This window comes from Garra rufa, chromosome 25 (genome assembly GCF_049309525.1).
Source record: "Garra rufa chromosome 25, GarRuf1.0, whole genome shotgun sequence".
Taxonomy (NCBI): domain Eukaryota; kingdom Metazoa; phylum Chordata; class Actinopteri; order Cypriniformes; family Cyprinidae; genus Garra; species Garra rufa.
Genome location: NC_133385.1, coordinates 9,417,239 through 9,433,590, shown reverse-complemented (window position 1 = coordinate 9,433,590; position 16,352 = coordinate 9,417,239). Strand labels below are relative to the sequence as shown.

Here is a 16,352-nt window from a genome sequence, read left to right as displayed (position 1 = left end):
ATTGACAATATGTATTATTATAATAATATAAAACTGGTCAGTCAAGTGAAAAACACCGTTTTAAGCACCTGTTACTTTCTCTAGCTTCCTGTGTGGGAAAAAAATGTGTTGCGCATGCGTATTGTTTCTCAAGAACAGCGTTTCACCACCTGCTCCATGTAGACAGTGCCATCGCAAAAGAAATAATAATTAAATTAATATTAATCATACGGTCCGAATGGAATGTGACTGGACAAAAAGACAGTTTACCGCAAAACAAAGGTAAGGAATCATGTCCTAAATATGCCTAGTAGCCGATATTACAAACATTCAGCACGACTGGTCCGAATGATGAATAAATGACTCTTATGAGCCGATTCTTTTTAGTGAATCAAAACATAGGCTACCGCACAATCAGATTAGAGCTTGATTTATGAACAAATGACTCATATGAGCCGGTTCTTCTCAGTGACACAAAAACTGACAGCATGACTAGTCTAATCAGATTTATAAATAAATGACTGTTATAAACAGATTCTTTTTAGTGATTTAAAATAAAACTATAGTTTCGTTCGATTCGTGGACAAATGACTCATATGAGCCGGTTCTTGTCGTTGACTCAAAAACAACACGACTAGTGTAATTCGATTCACGCACAAATGACTCTTTTGAGCCGATTCTTTTTAGTGAATCAAAACATACAATTAGAATATAGCTCGGTTCGTGAAAAAATGAGCATGTTCTTGTCAATATTAATCAAAAACACACAGCGCGACTAGTGTAATTCGATTCACGAACAAATGACTCTTATGAGCCGCTTCCTTTTAGTGAACCAAAACATATCGCACGATCAGATTAGAGCTCAATTTCTTAACAAATGACTCATGTGAGCCGGTTCTTCTCAATTATACAAAAACTTACAGCATGACTAGTGTAGATTCAAGAATAAATGACAGTTATGAAGATTCTTTTTAGTGATTTAATGTACCGTCCAACTAGTTTAGTCGGATTTGTGAACAAATGACTTGCATGAGCTGGTTCTTGACTCAAAAACATACAGTTTACAGTTAGTAGTAATTCGATTCATGAACAAATGACTCTTATAAACTGATTCTTTTTAGTTTATCAAAAACCCACACAACCAGTCCGATTCACAAACAAATGACTCGTATGAACCGTTTTGCCAATGAATTAAAAACAGCGGAATGATTCAAAAAGAGTCACAAACTACAGAGTCACTCCTGTAAGAGATGTTACGGGGAACTATAAAAACTTTTTTTTATCTAAACAATTTCAGTGTATGAGCACAAAACATAATTTCTGTCATAACATAAAGACATAAAGAGCTGTCTGTCAAAAATTCTAATCATTATGAAGGATAAGATGATTTGAGTAGTGTGCAGTACTATTTTGAACATACCCCAATCCATCATAATGCATATATGTGAGTGAATAATATATAAACAGAAGATACTGATTTTTCTTAAAGGAACACTCCACTTTTTTCATTCTCCAACTCCCCTCGAGTTAATAAGTTGAATTTTACCATTTTGAAATCCATTCAGCCGTTCTCCTGTTCTGGCGATATCACTTTTAGCATAGCTTAGCATAGATCATTGAATCCGATGAGACCAACATAGCATCGCGTTCAAAAATGACCGAGTTTCGATATTTGTCCTATTTAAAACTTGACTCTTCTGTAATTATATTGTGTACTAAGATCGGTGGAAAATGCGATTTTCTAGGCTGATAAAACAGTATGTGAGGTGAGTAGTATGTCCGAATTCATAGTATTTGAAATACAGTAGGGGAGAAGTACTCGGATGACCTACTGCTTCCGCCCGAATTCTGCAGTACGCATCCGATGGACACTTCAGGCTCCAGGAGAGGAGTCGTTATTCGAAAAAATGGCGGAAAGTGGAGACGCGGCGGATGTAGTATGTCCGAATTCCATTCATACTACTCATATTCATACTATATAGAACGTACTGTTTTAACGGTCATAAAGTACGTTTGAATTTAAATGTAGTCCCTACTGAAGCAGTATGCGATTTCGGACGCAGCACGGCTTTTTGAAATTGTGACTGAACTTCAGATGCTACGTGATATTACTGCTCCTGCTTCAGCCATATTACAGCAGCAAACTTCCTTGACTATTACACCGGAATAGGAGTGTAGTTCCTAATCTTATCAGCCTAGAAAATCGCAGCTTTACATTTTCCACTGATCTTAGTACACAATATAATTACAGAAGAGTCAAGTTTTAAATAGGACAAATACCAAAACTCGTTGGTCATTTTTGAACGCGATGCTATATTGGTCTCAATGATCTATGCTAAGCTATGATAAAAGTGATATCGCCAGAACAGGAGAACGGCTGAATGGATTTCAAAACGGTAAAAATCAACTCATTAACTCGGGGGGAGTTGGAGAATGAGCCTATTTCCAAAAAAAGTGGAGTGTTCCTTTAACAAGAATGCTTTTGTGAGAGGATATAGAGACATCAGCGGCTTCGGTCCAAATACAAGAGGCCAAAGACAGTGAGTGAACTGATATGCTTATGCGAAAACTGATTGCTCTGGGATGTTTTGAAGCCTGTCATTAACGGCTGTATGCCATGATCACGCTTCCAGATGGAGAGATTTGGCATTGAGATCAGCTCTGAAGAGAGAAAGACAGACAAACGCTCTCTGAAGATCCACACACTTACATACATATGAAAATCGCTTAGTTCCGACAAGGCCGTCCAAACCCTAAAGTCATTCTCTCTCTGCAGTGGTCTCCAACTCTACCATTAAAATTCCTCGAGCCGCTTCGGAGCAGTTCCTCTTCCACACTGACCACGAGTGGCCCCACTTTCTCTAACTGTGACGTCAAGGGAAGTGGGTCAGAGGAATTCTGGGTAAAGGGAGAGGTGCCTGAACCACGGTGGTATTTACATGCTCACACATCCAGCTCTTGTCTCGCACACACATAAAAGATGTCCACAAAACAGAGCTCTGTGTGTTTCATTTGGAAGAATGGAGTTTGGATATTGAAGACGGAGTTTTGGTCCAACTGTGATCTGTTTTGGAGAGTCTAAACACAAAGTTTGACATGTTCTTGCAGTCTGATGTGCTCTTGGCAAACGCCCCTGGGACACACCACAGAGTTTCTGAATTACACTAGCCTTCTGTCTTTGTTTTGACATTAAGGAAATAGTTCAGCCAAAAAATGAAAATCATGAAATCATTTACTCAGCCTCATGTTGTTCCAAAGCTGTATGTCTTTGTTTTGTTCGTGGAACACAAAAGGAGTTTTAAGGAGTATTTACAGTTCTTTTCCGTACTACTTTTTACCAAAAGACAAAAATGCATTCAATTGATTAAAAAAGGAAATTCAAGACATTTATAATGTTACAAAAGAAGTCTGTTTCAAATAAATGCTGTTCTTTTGAACTTCCTATTCATCCAAAAAATCCTGAAAAGATAAACATATCACAGTTTCCACAAAAACATATAGCATAAACTGTGAAATGTTTCTTGAGCAGCAAATCAGCATATTGTAATGATTTCTGAAGGATCATGTGACACTAAAGACTAGATTAATGATGCTGAAAATTCAGCTTTGCATCACAGAAATAAATTACATTTTGAAAATGTATCACAGTAGAAATAGTCATTTTAAATTGTAATAATATTTAACAATTTTAATGTTTATTTGACTGCATTTTTGATCAAATACATGAGCATAAGATGTTTTTCCAAAACAAAAAAAAATCTTACTGACCCTAAACTTTGGAATGGTAGTGTATGCATTTTATATTTGAAATGTAAGTTTTTATTTACTAACAATCATGCCTGTATCTCTTATTATGTCTTTCATATACATTTAAACATGAGTTGCATCAGATTTGTTGCAATTATGTCAAAAGCTATTGGTTCTCTTGGTCTCATTGCAAATGAAATGTGATTTTTGGTTAAAAATAACTAAAACTAATATATTTTACTTAATATTTGTGACCCTGGACCACAAAACCAGTCATAAGGTTAAATTTGACAAAACTGAGATTTATACATCTATATATGAAAGCTCAATAAATAAGCTTTCTATTGATGTATGGTTTGTTAGGATAGGACAATATTTGGCCGAGATACAGCTATTTGAAATCAGAAATCTGAGGACGCAAAAAAATCACTGAGAAGAAAAAGACTGAGAAAATCACCTTTAAAGTTGTCCAAATTAGGTTCTTAATGCATATTACAAATCAAAAATTACATTTTGATATGTTTACAGTAGGAATTTTACAAAAAATCTTCATGGAACATGAACTTTACTTAATTTCTTAATGATTTTTGGCATAAAAGAAAAATCTAAAATTTTGACCCATGCAATGTATTTTTGGCTATTGCTACAAATATACCCCAGCGACTTAAGACTGGTTTTGTGGTCCAGGGTCACATTTTATTTAGCTTGACATCACCTGATAGCTGTATTTTATGGTATAGACAAAAGCAGCAGTGTTCTACGGTCTCTTCTGCATTTATTTGATCCAAAATACAGAAAAAGCAGAAATATTGTGAAATATTTTTACTCAATAAAATAACTGCGTTCTATTTGAATATATTTAAAAATATAATTTATTCCTGTGATCAAAGCTACATTTTCAGCATCATTACTCCATGTCACATGTCTTCAGTGTCACACGGTCCTTCAGAAATCATTCTAATATGCTGATTTGCTGTTTAAGGAACATTTTTATTATTATTTTTGTTATCAACATTTAAAACAGTTGAGTACTTTAAATCCAATCAGGATGCTTTGATGAATAGAAAGATCCAAAGATCAGCATTTATCTGAAATAAAAAGCTTTTGTAACATTATACACTATACCAGAGTCAGAAATTATAGAAATGTATACTTTTATTTAGCAAGGATGCTTTAAATTGATCAAAAGTGATGATTAATTCATTTATAATGTTACAAAAGATTTCCATTTCAGATAAATGCTGTTCTTCTGAACTTTCTATTCATCAAAGAAGCCTGCAAAAATTGTGCAGTCACATTGCAAAAAGCTTAACATCCTTCTGCTGTCTGCAATTTTCCTTTAGGCTGAAAAAATGTAAACCTAATGCATGTATTTTGCAAACAGGTTTGCTTCCTGTCATAGCGACATGTGTGCAACAGCTTTTCCGCCTCTTAGTTTAATAGCATGTACAGTGATTAATGTTGCGTGTCTGTTTGTGCGTGTGTAACAGTTATTTGACCTCTTGACCTCACCTATCTTTTTTAATGTACATGGTTGTCACATTGCCACAGTAACCGTAGACAGTCTGATTCCCATCCAAATTCATGACTAGAACAGGTGATAGAAGAGTGAGCTCTTCAGCCGTGGAGGGAAATGGACCATAAATCTGGGTGGCGGGTAAACCGCTCAACGCCCGTTTACTCAGGTGGCTCCTTTATCACGTGCAGCGTCAAACTTCCAACTTCACCACATGTAACAGCATGGGAAAAAGACAGATATCAGCCAGAAAACAACACAAGTGGGAGACAGGAAGGACACAATCCCCACCCTAGAACCCAAAACACACCAGATATGGTGTGAGATGGATTTCCACAACACAAGAGGTGGAAATGTTGGCAGTCCTGAGTAAACAGTTAAAGTCTCTTCTTATCTGTGCTGTCAGCCAGCCACTTTAAAGTCAAATCAATGCCTGAAGCCAAGCGAGTGAACTACAACCTCAACAGCAGTGTTTCAAACGCACTCATAGATTTGTCTGCTGCCAAATCGTCATGTACATCCTTTGATACAGTCTGTCTCTCCGTCGTTAATTTTGTTTTAACTTTTGAGTCTTGCCAAGAATGTGCCGTTCTCAAAGATAAATGTGTCTTACACTATGGCTGTGTCCCAGGGAGTATGGCTACTATGTACTGTGCTAGTGAGTTTTGAGTTTTTCTCACGAATACATTGTCCTCATCCATATGCATGTAGTTTTGCCCTCTGTCAACTCCTTCGATTGACTGGGGATTTATTTTTGAAACAACTCTAGGGGGAGGGTTTGCTGGTTTCCCGAATGTGAAACATTCAAAGTATCTGAGGTTGTTGGACTGAATCTGGTCTGGTTTAAAGGAATCAGGCCCTTCAGAGTCTAATGACTCACAGATGGGCTCTGCTGGACCCTGTTGGCCACTCAAACTGGGTCACCCTACAACACATTAGCTTCTTGATCTCATGGTGTAATTTACTCAGGCTGGTGAATGAAGACTATTATGTCCTCCAATACAGAAGGAATTCATACAGAACATTGTATTTGATGGCTGGATTCTCAAGTTGGTTATGTTTAGAATGTAAAATAATAGTATCTGATACAAGTACAGTGGAGGTCAAAAGTTTACATACACCTTGCAGAATCTGCAAAATGTTAATTATTTTACCCAAATAAGAGGGATCATACAAAATGCAAGTTATTTTTTATTTAGTACTGACCTGAATAAGAAATTTCACATAAAAGAGGTTTACATATAGTTCAAAAGTTTACATACAGTTGATTCTTAATACTGTGTTGTTACCTGAATGATCCACAGCTGTGTTTGTTTAGTGATAGCTGTTCATGAGTGTTTGTCCTGAAAAGTTAACTGCCTGCTGTACTTCAGAAAATCCTTCAGGTCTCACAAATTCTTTGGTTTTTTAGCATTTTTGTGTATTTGAACCCTTTTCAACAATGACTGTATGATTTTGAGATCCATCTTTTCACACTGAGGACAGCTGAACTCATATGTAACTATTACAGAAGGTTCAAACGCTCACTGATGCTCCAGAAGGAAACACGATGCATTATGAGCTGGAGGCTGAAAACTTTTGGAATTTGAAGATCAGGGTAAAGTTAACTTATTTTGTCTTCTGGAGAACATGTAAGTATTTTCTGTAGCTTCTGAAGGGCAGTACTAAATGAAAAAAATATGATATTTAGGCAAAATAATAAAAAATGTACACATCCTCATTCCGTTCAAAAGTTTTCACCCCCTGCTCTTACTGCATAATTTTTCCTTCGGGAGCATCAGTGAGTGTTTGAACCTTCTGTAATAGTTGCGTATGAGTCCCTCAGTTGTCCTCAATGTGAAAAGATGGATCTCAAAATCATACAGTCATTGTTGGAAATGGTTCAAATACACAAAAATGCTGAAAATCAAAGAATTTGTGGGACCTAAAGGATTTTTCTGAACAACAGCGGGCAGTTTAACTGTTCAGGACAAACAAGGGACTCATGAACAACTATCATTAAACAAAACAAACAAACAAACCAAACAGTTTCAAAATTTTAGTCCATTTGTAGGCATGTTTTAAGATTATAAGATGAAAAAAACAAAAAAAACAGCTGACATTGTGGTCAATATATTTCTTTCTGTTCATATATCACACTGTAATCGAAAGGTTAAGTCAAGTGCATTGCATTGCACTTTGGGATCCAGCAAAATATGTGATTGGTTAGCATTAGCAGTTGGTTAGCATTCAATTCAAACCAATGGATTGTTTTCAGAAATTTAAGCTTTAGCTTATAAATCCAGTTAGCCCCTGCTGGTAGATGCTGAAACTACACTTGTTTTCTCCATTGACAGACATTGAAAAATAGATGTGAATTCTCACTAAATTAAACGTTTTGCAAAGCAGCAAGTCACAAAAACATATCATGGCTAATTATTTACCTTTAAATAAATAAATAAATACTCTATAGTTTACAACAAGTTATATAGCTGCTTTAAGGACTTCATGTGATTGGTCACATGGCATTTACAAAACGAAAATGCTAGTGTCCATTACCTGAAACAAACACGTAGCACCAAGGTTGTGTATTTCATACACTCATCAGCCAGCATTTGGACGAATGGGATATTGTGACTGACAATGAATAGCTCACTGCAGGTATATTTGAACTTCTGAACACAATGTTTACCTACACAACCTGGCAAACATATCTGGGTATTATAAGCCTACAATCCGAAAATTTGCATATTGCCCACAGTAAACATACTGCATGGGTAAATTTTAAGATTAGTATGCTATTTAAACATATCCTCTGATTTCCTTGCTTTTCAACCTCTTTTAACTGCTGTCTGATTTAACCATTAACCTGACATCTGCCAAAGCAAGACATATTATGTAATGGTGTTCCCTTTCGATACTTTCACTCGTACTGCGTCTGTAAAGACGCTATGGGAAAAGCTCCTTTTCTCCTGAGACTGAAGCATTTCAATAACGCAGTGTAACTGCACGGCCATTGGTTCGTGCAGTGTTAAAGAAACGAACCAATGGCTCGGCAGCGGAGATGCACAAACCTATGGCGATGATTCGCGCCCGATCGCGCCAAAAGGGGCGGAGCATCTGGCTATATAAGCGAGCATTTCGCCATAGGGAACTCAGATCCTTCTTCTTCAGCGACGACTTCTGATCTTCGCAGAGACTGACTACGCAGACTTCGCTCAAGCAAGCCTCTTCTTCGCCGTTGACGAGCCTCGCAGCGGATCTTCACTGCTCGGCGGATTGACGCTCCGGAGCTGATTCCCTGCTGCTATCCGGCGAATATCTAAAAGAGCAAATTAGAGCAAATTTCTACGGCGTTGTTCCAAATGCCACGGCGTTTTTGTCGCTCGTGCAGAGCCCCTCTGCACACCGCTGACACTCACGCTGAGTGCGTCTCGTGCCTGGGTCACGCCCACGCTGAGGCTGCGCTCAATGAGACGGAATGTTCCCACTGCGGGAATATGAGTCTCACTTCCCTCCGCTCGCGGCTAGCTTTCTTTTCAGAGAGCGACGCCGCTTCTCGCGCCCTCCCGCTTACTTCCTCGCAAGAGCCTGCTAAGAAGAAGCAGCGGGGCAGGAGATCTAAGAGCGCGGTGACAGGCGAGCTCACGCCGGCTCAGACCCCGCGTGCCTCGCCTTCACCACACGGAGAGGAATCGCCAGTTCTCTTCCTGCATCCTGACCAGCGTCCCTCTGCGGCTGCGAGCGATCTGGTCTCCTTCGGAGGAAGTGAATGCGAGGATGACAGCATGTCATTGGCCGCATCTGACGCAGAGGAGTTGTCGGGCTCTTCCCATGACCCCGCCCCCTTGCCGTCTGCGCAATCCAGCGCCGCCAGCGCCGGTATGGACGCCGAACTGTTCCGTGTCCTATCTAAAGCTGTTGAGGAGCTGGATCTTCAATGGTCTCCCCCCGAGGAGCCATCTAGGAGCCGGCTGGATGAATGGTTCCTGCCGGGGCGCCGCCAGGCCCCTCGTCAGCGAGCTTCACCATTCTTCCCCGAAGTCCACGACGAAATATCTAAGTCCTGGCGTGCTCCATACTCCGCCCGCCTTCATACTTCCTCTTCTGCTGCCCTCACCACGGTAGATGGCGCTGAGGAAAAGGGCTACGAAAAGCTGCCCCCGCTGGACGAGTCAGTTGCTGCGCACCTTTGCCCGCCCACCGCTATCGGTTGGAAGGCGAGGGCGTCACACCCGTCTAAGCCGTGCAGGACGACCTCTACCCTCGCTGGACGAGCGTATTCGTCTGCTGGACAGGCAGCTTCAGCGCTTCACTCTATGGCGGTACTCCAGGTGTACCAAGCAAAGCTCCTCCGCGGTCTGGACGAGTTGAACCTGGACGATTCCCCGCTCAGAGAGATACGTAGCGCTACGGATTTGGCGTTACGCGCCACGAAGATGACGGCTCAGGCGATCGGGCGATCGATGGCCAGTTTAGTGGTGCTGGAGCGCCACTTGTGGCTTAACTTGACGGAGATCAAGGACGCGGATAAGGTCGCCTTCCTTGACTCCCCCATCTCGCCTACCGGCCTGTTCGGCCCAGCTGTCGAGGGTTTCGCGGAGCGCTTCACCGCGGCGCAGAAATCGTCCCAAGCTATGCGACATTTCCTGCCCAAACGCTCGAGCTCTGCAACGGCTCCTAGTCGCCCCAAGCCGGCGCCGACTCAGCAGCCTGCGAAAGCCACGCCCCCAGCTGCGCAACCAGCGCCTCAGACGGAGCTCCGTCCTCGGTCACGCCCAGCCAAGCGCTTTCCCTTCCCTAAGCGTCAGGGACCTCGGCCAAGAGTGGTGCTGGACCAGGCGCCGCCAGCGTCTTCCTGATCTCAACAGCAGGAAGAGGGAGGGGCCAAGTCTCGCAGCAGCCGGACCAGCCCCCAAAGTGCCTCTTTTAAGCCCTTCTACACTCCGTTCTGTTCCGAGTGTAAGGGAACTCATGTTTGTAAAAAAATGTAGCTGTAACTCACGGGCCCTTTATATCAGCGCCCTTACAGCAAACCGCTGTGATAGCGGGAAAAAAAAAAAAAAAAACATTTTCAAGAAAAGAGCAAATTTCCTCTTCCAATGCTTTCAGACAGCATACAGCTGTGCGAACCATTGCAGCCCCTAGCGACACGATCCGCGGCATGGCAAGCCATCCCCGGAGTGTCAAAATGGGTTTTGGGTATAATAGAACGAGGCTATGTACTCCAGTTCGCTCGAAGACCTCCTCGCTTTCATGGTGTGATCACCACCTCAGTTCGCAGCAAAGACGCAGACGTCTTGCGATTGGAGGTAAAGAATCTGTTGGCCAAGGGCGCCGTGGAAACGGTCCCCCCAACACAGAGCGAGTCAGGTTTTTACAGCCGTTACTTCCTCGTTCCAAAGAAGGATGGCGGTCTACGCCCCATCCTCGACCTCAGACAGCTGAATCGCGCCCTCATGAGACGGCCGTTCAGAATGCTTACACTAAAACAGATCCTCTCGCAGATACGCAAAGGGGACTGGTTTTGTTCACTAGATCTGAAGGATGCATACTTCCACATTCAGATCGCCCCCCATCACAGGCAATTCTTGAGATTCGCCTTCGAGGGAGTGGCATATCAATATACAGTCCTTCCGTTCGGACTGTCGTTAGCCCCTCGCACGTTTACAAAGTGCATGGACGCAGCACTTTCCCCTCTGAGACAGATGGGAATCCGCGTCCTGAACTATCTGGACGACTGGCTCATCCTAGCCCAGTCAGAAAGCGAGCTAACACACCACAGAGCCTTAATCCTCAGCCACTTAGAGTGCCTAGGACTCAAGGTCAATTTTGCCAAGAGCGTGCTGTCTCCCAGCCAACGCATTGCGTTCCTGGGAGCAGTTTTCGACTCATGTCAAATGAAGGCAGCAGTTGCGCCGCAGAGAGCCCAAGCCATTCGCAGGCTCGCGGCTTCCTTCAAAATAGGAGCCCTTCGCCCTCTCAAGGTTTTTCAGAAGATGCTCGGCCTTATGGCCTCAGCATCTCCAGTACTTCAGTTGGGTCTGCTTCAAATGCGCCCCCTGCAGTTCTGGTTGAAACCAAAGGTTCCTCCTCAAGCGTGGCGTTTGGGACGCCAGCGCATCAAGGTAGATCGGGCCTGTATAGCAGCCCTGGCTCCTTGGAGGTGCGCTCAATGGATGGAACAGGGCGTTCCCCTGGACTTGGTGGTCAGAAGGAAAGCGGTCTCGACAGACGCCTCCAACTTAGGTTGGGGGGCGCTGTGCGACGGCCAGCCTGCTTTCGGCCTATGGTCGCCTTCACATCAACTGCTTGGAAATGCTAGCAGTGTGTTTAGGCCTTCACACCCTTCTACCTGCGCTGAAGGGTCACCATGTCTTAGTCCGTTCGGACAGCATGACAGTGGTGTCCTTCATAAATCACCAAGGGGGCCTCTCGTCGAGACGTCTATTTACGATGGTAGAACGTCTCCTGAAATGGGCTCAGCTGCACTTCCGCTCTCTAAGAGCGACGCATGTGCCAGGCAAACTGAACCAGGGAGCAGACATGTTGTCTCGGAGCAACGTCTCCTCAGACGAATGGACGCTTCACCCTCACACGGTTCAGCAAATATGGGCTGTCTTTGGCAGGGCGCGAGTAGATCTTTTCGCCTCAAAAGACAATCATCACTGCCCAATTTATTTTTCGAAGGAACAGGACGCATTGACCCAAGAATGGCCCAATCTCCTGTTATACGCATTCCCTCCTATCGCTCTGCTGCCACAGGTCATCAGGCGAGTGCGGGAACAGAAACTCAAAGTCCTGTTAGTGGCTCCATTCTGGCAGAACCAGCATTGGTTTCCAGATCTTCCCAGGCTGCTCTCAAGAGCACCATGGCCCGTGCCGCTGAGACGAGATCTCTTAACACAGGCGAACAGAACGATTTGGCACCCCCAACCGGAATTGTGGGCGCTGCACGTTTGGGCTCTAGACGGGAGCCTTTAAGTCTCCCTGAGTCGGTTTTGAGTACTATTTCACAAGCTAGAGCACCCTCTACGAGGCGGCTCTACGATCTCAAGTGGTCTGTCTTTTCCGCCTGGTGTTCCATCCGCGGTACGGACCCAATTTTATGTGACATATCTGTGATATTGTCCTTCTTGCAAGAGCTGTTGGATAAGGGGAGATCCCCTTCCACGCTCAGGGTCTATGTTGCAGCTATAGCGGTATTCCATGACCTTGTAAACGGTCAATCTGTGGGAAGGAACGACTTGGTCGTTCGTTTCTTAAAAGGGTCAAGGCGGATTAATCCCCCTCGCCCCATCACGGTTCCGTCTTGGGACTTACCCACAGTGTTGAGGGCCCTGAAGGGCCCTCCCTTCGAACCGCTTCAGTCCATAGGCCTTCGCCCCCTGACGTTGAAGACTGCCCTGCTATTGGCATTAGCATCAGTCAAACGCATGGGTGATTTACAGGCGCTCTCTGTGAGCCCCGTTTGCTTGGAATTCGGGCCAAATGACTCTAAGGTCATCCTGAAGCCAAAGCATGGGTATGTTCCCAAAAGTCTCTCTACACCCTTTAGAGACCAGATTATTTCCCTTTTGGCTCTTCCTCCTACGGAGCAGGACCAGGGATTTAACCCTCTCTGCCCTGTCAGGGCTCTGAGATGTTATATAGAGCGTTCTGCCCCTTTTAGGCAGTCAGAACAGCTGTTTGTATGTTTTGGTGGCCGCACCAAGGGGTGTTCGGTCACAAAACAGAGATTATCCAAATGGATTGTGGAAGCCATCACGCTGGCTTACTCCTCTTTGGGCCTACAATGTCCCATGGGAGTAAGGGCCCATTCAACGAGGGGCATCGCCTCGTCTTGGGCGTGGTCTAGTGGGGTTTCCATTGCAGAGATTTGTGCGGCGGCAGGCTGGGCCTCACCGTCCACATTTGCTAGATTTTATAACTTGGACGTTCCAGTCTTACAGACTCGGGTCCTTTCCACATAGTGGTATGTGTTACCAGTATGTTATATGTAGTGCGTCTTGGCCTCTGTGGAGCTCCAAGTGTACTTATTCCTTGGAACGGATGTTTATCAGGCTATCTGATCGAACAAATTGGCCCTTATTAGCCCTTTAGTGCTAGGGTCATGTTAGTCGTTCCTCTACCTTAAGCACGGCGGGATTGTACTGGTTCCCCATAGCGTCTTTACAGACGCAGTACGAGTGAAAGTATCGAAAGGGAACGTACTCGGTTACTTTCGTAACCTCGGTTCCCTGAGATACGGGAACGAGTACTGCGTTGCTGGCCGTGCTAGGTAGCTGCACGACTCAGTCGTCGCTTCAGTCGAAGTACCTGAGTTCCCTATGGCGAAATGCTCGCTTATATAGCCAGATGCTCCGCCCCTTTTGGCGCGATCGGGCGCGAATCATCGCCATAGGTTTGTGCATCTCCGCTGCCGAGCCATTGGTTCGTTTCTTTAACACTGCACGAACCAATGGCCGTGCAGTTACACTGCGTTATTGAAATGCTTCAGTCTCAGGAGAAAAGGAGCTTTTCCCATAGCGTCTTTACAGACGCAGTACTCGTTCCCGTATCTCAGGGAACCGAGGTTACGAAAGTAACCGAGTACGTTTTATGATTAGTCTGTATAATATATTCACTTCCTACTCTGACAGGGTTTTGCTTTGGCAATTTGTGTCGTTAAATGTTTCCAGCTTGTTGTTTAATAATAAATAAGCACACTTTAATGCACATTCTGCATTTTAAAGTTTTTTAAAATTATCAATATATTTAGCATATATTTAGGCATAATTAGCATTACATTACTTTCTAAGAAGCATATTGTACTGTCACAATCTTATAGGGAGTGTAATGAAAAAAATGTAACGGTAAAACAATTAAACCTGTCACAACATTCACATTTCCTACAGAATTCTAACAATTCAGAGTAAAGCGTAAACTTCCAGGACTGTAACATTTTGTGTACCTAAGGCTAAAACCAACCTCTCTTCAAATTCATGAGTGGAGATGAAAGGTTTTCGGCTGCGACGCAATGTGAACACAACAGAGTTCGTTGTCTGGTTGCGACTGTAGTGGAGAGACATATTGGCTGTCAGGTGACACTTCATCATCGTAAAGTACGTAAAACAGCAGACATTATTCGTGTTGTGTGGCGGTTTAAATGGCAAATATGTTTTAAAGCCACCATTAGCATCATTAATGAACGGTCGTAAATTGTTTTTGTAATGTCACGCTAAGATCAAACAATCCCCGAGCGGGTATAAAACAAATTGGTGCTGTTTATTCACAATAACAATCTGAAATCACTAGAGCTTTTATTGCTTGTAAATCTGTGATTGTGAAGTGAACTGACTGCACTTACAGACGGCTCCTGTTTCACTAATGAGATGAGACTCCATCTCTATTATGGACTAAAGGTTATTTTTGGCTGTGTATGGAATGGAATACTAGCTTACTACAAAAAGAAAAAAGTAGTTTATTGCTCATAGTCTGCTCTTTTAAAACTCATGAGACTTAATCAAGTTTTCAGTCATGACTTATTTACAGTAAGTATCCGTTTGGTCTTTGGAGAAGTAGATGAGTTTGAGTTTATTGAACTTGACTTTTAAAGACTTGCAAATGTGAGTTTGAGACAGCGTTGAGATATCTAAAACTGTATTATTTGATTCATTTTTTGCTAAAAAAAAAATATGAGAAACTGTACATACTGTAAGTAAAGGTCAGTTTGCTTTACTTATAATCTCGTGTTGGTGTTAACAAATAAAAAAAAAAAGACCCATATGATTGGTTTTGTGGTCCAGGGTCACATATGGACTGCTTTTATGATGCATATTTAAAGTTTGGCTATATAATTCACCATTTTTGGTGTGTGGAAAAGACATTGTCTAACATCTTTTTTATTTGTTTTACAGCAAAAAACATGAATTTGGAAGGGCATGCAGGTGAGTAAATGATGACAAAGTTGTTATATCTGAGTTGTCTGTTCTATTAATTTACGTATGCCATTTATTTTTCATTATGGAAGTGACGTTTTAATCTAGTTTTGTTTCAAAATGTCTTTATTATATTTTCCTTTTTTTACCCATGGTTTTATCATAGTTTACATTCTCTAAATCCATTTTAGATTTATCTCATGTCACTTTTAATAAAATAAAATGTCTTTTTGACAGTTGAATCAAACAATGGGTCTACAAGGAAGTCTCGAAGTGTTGATTCAGGTGTACTGTAAGTGATTTGCATGCTGTTTTAAAATGCTGTAATGCATCACATGTTCTGTTGAATCATCACCAGGTGTGTTTTACTCTCGTTTGCGTGTTTGTCCGCAGGTGTTGCGGTGGAATTCACGTCTCCGTCTTCGCTCTCATTTACGAGACCCACATAAATCCCAGCGTGTTTATCATTTCCATCCAATCAGGAGACACATTTATGAACAGGTAAGAACAGGGCAGAAACTCCTCGCAGGTGTACAGTCAGAAAGAGGGCAGAGGGTCGAGGGAGGAAACGCAGAATCAGGACCACATGTAGACGCAGTCATCACGGCGGATCAAAGCGCGCCAAACTCACAGTCGAGATCAAAAGGGGCCGGGTTACGCTCGCGTGAGCCCTACAGGGGCTGAGGTGGACTGAACCGCATTAGACATCTGAGCCGAGAGCTTCCAAAACTAACAAGAAAGCAAAATAGAGGAATGGGGTGATTCAGTTAGACGGTGGTACAACCGAGAGACTTTAGTTAGACTAGACTGCACATTTAAAGAAATAGTTCAGCCATAAATGGAAAATGTTCAACATTTACACACCCCTATGTTGTTCCAACCCTGTATGACTGAATTAAAAACACAAGGAAGTGTTCAGGCAGAATATATGTGCGGTACTTTGCGATGGAACTAAAATGTGGTGGTTTATACTAGTACTTGCTCCAAAAAGCACCATAAAAGTGCTACAAAAGTAGTCCAAATGTCTCATACGCTATACTGAAAGTCATCTGAAGCCATTCGATGGATTTGCAAGAGGAACTAACAAATAATAAAGTTGCTGTTCACTGATAATCTTTCACTTTGCTGTAACTCTCAGATATCAACTTGCAACGTGTTGAAAGCCACCATTTTTAATGAAACCCAAATGTAAATTTTTGGATGATTTTTTT

The 16,352-nt window shown here is 42.6% G+C and overlaps 1 long non-coding RNA gene across 1 annotated transcript; it reads left to right on the top strand.

Moving 5' to 3' along the window:
* Positions 1–7,792: 7,792 nt before the first annotated feature.
* Positions 7,793–15,642, top strand: LOC141301263 (uncharacterized). Its single transcript, XR_012342144.1, has 4 exons — positions 7,793–7,882; positions 15,121–15,150; positions 15,379–15,433; positions 15,535–15,642. It is a non-coding gene; the product is annotated as an uncharacterized lncRNA (long non-coding RNA).
* Positions 15,643–16,352: the final 710 nt, after the last annotated feature.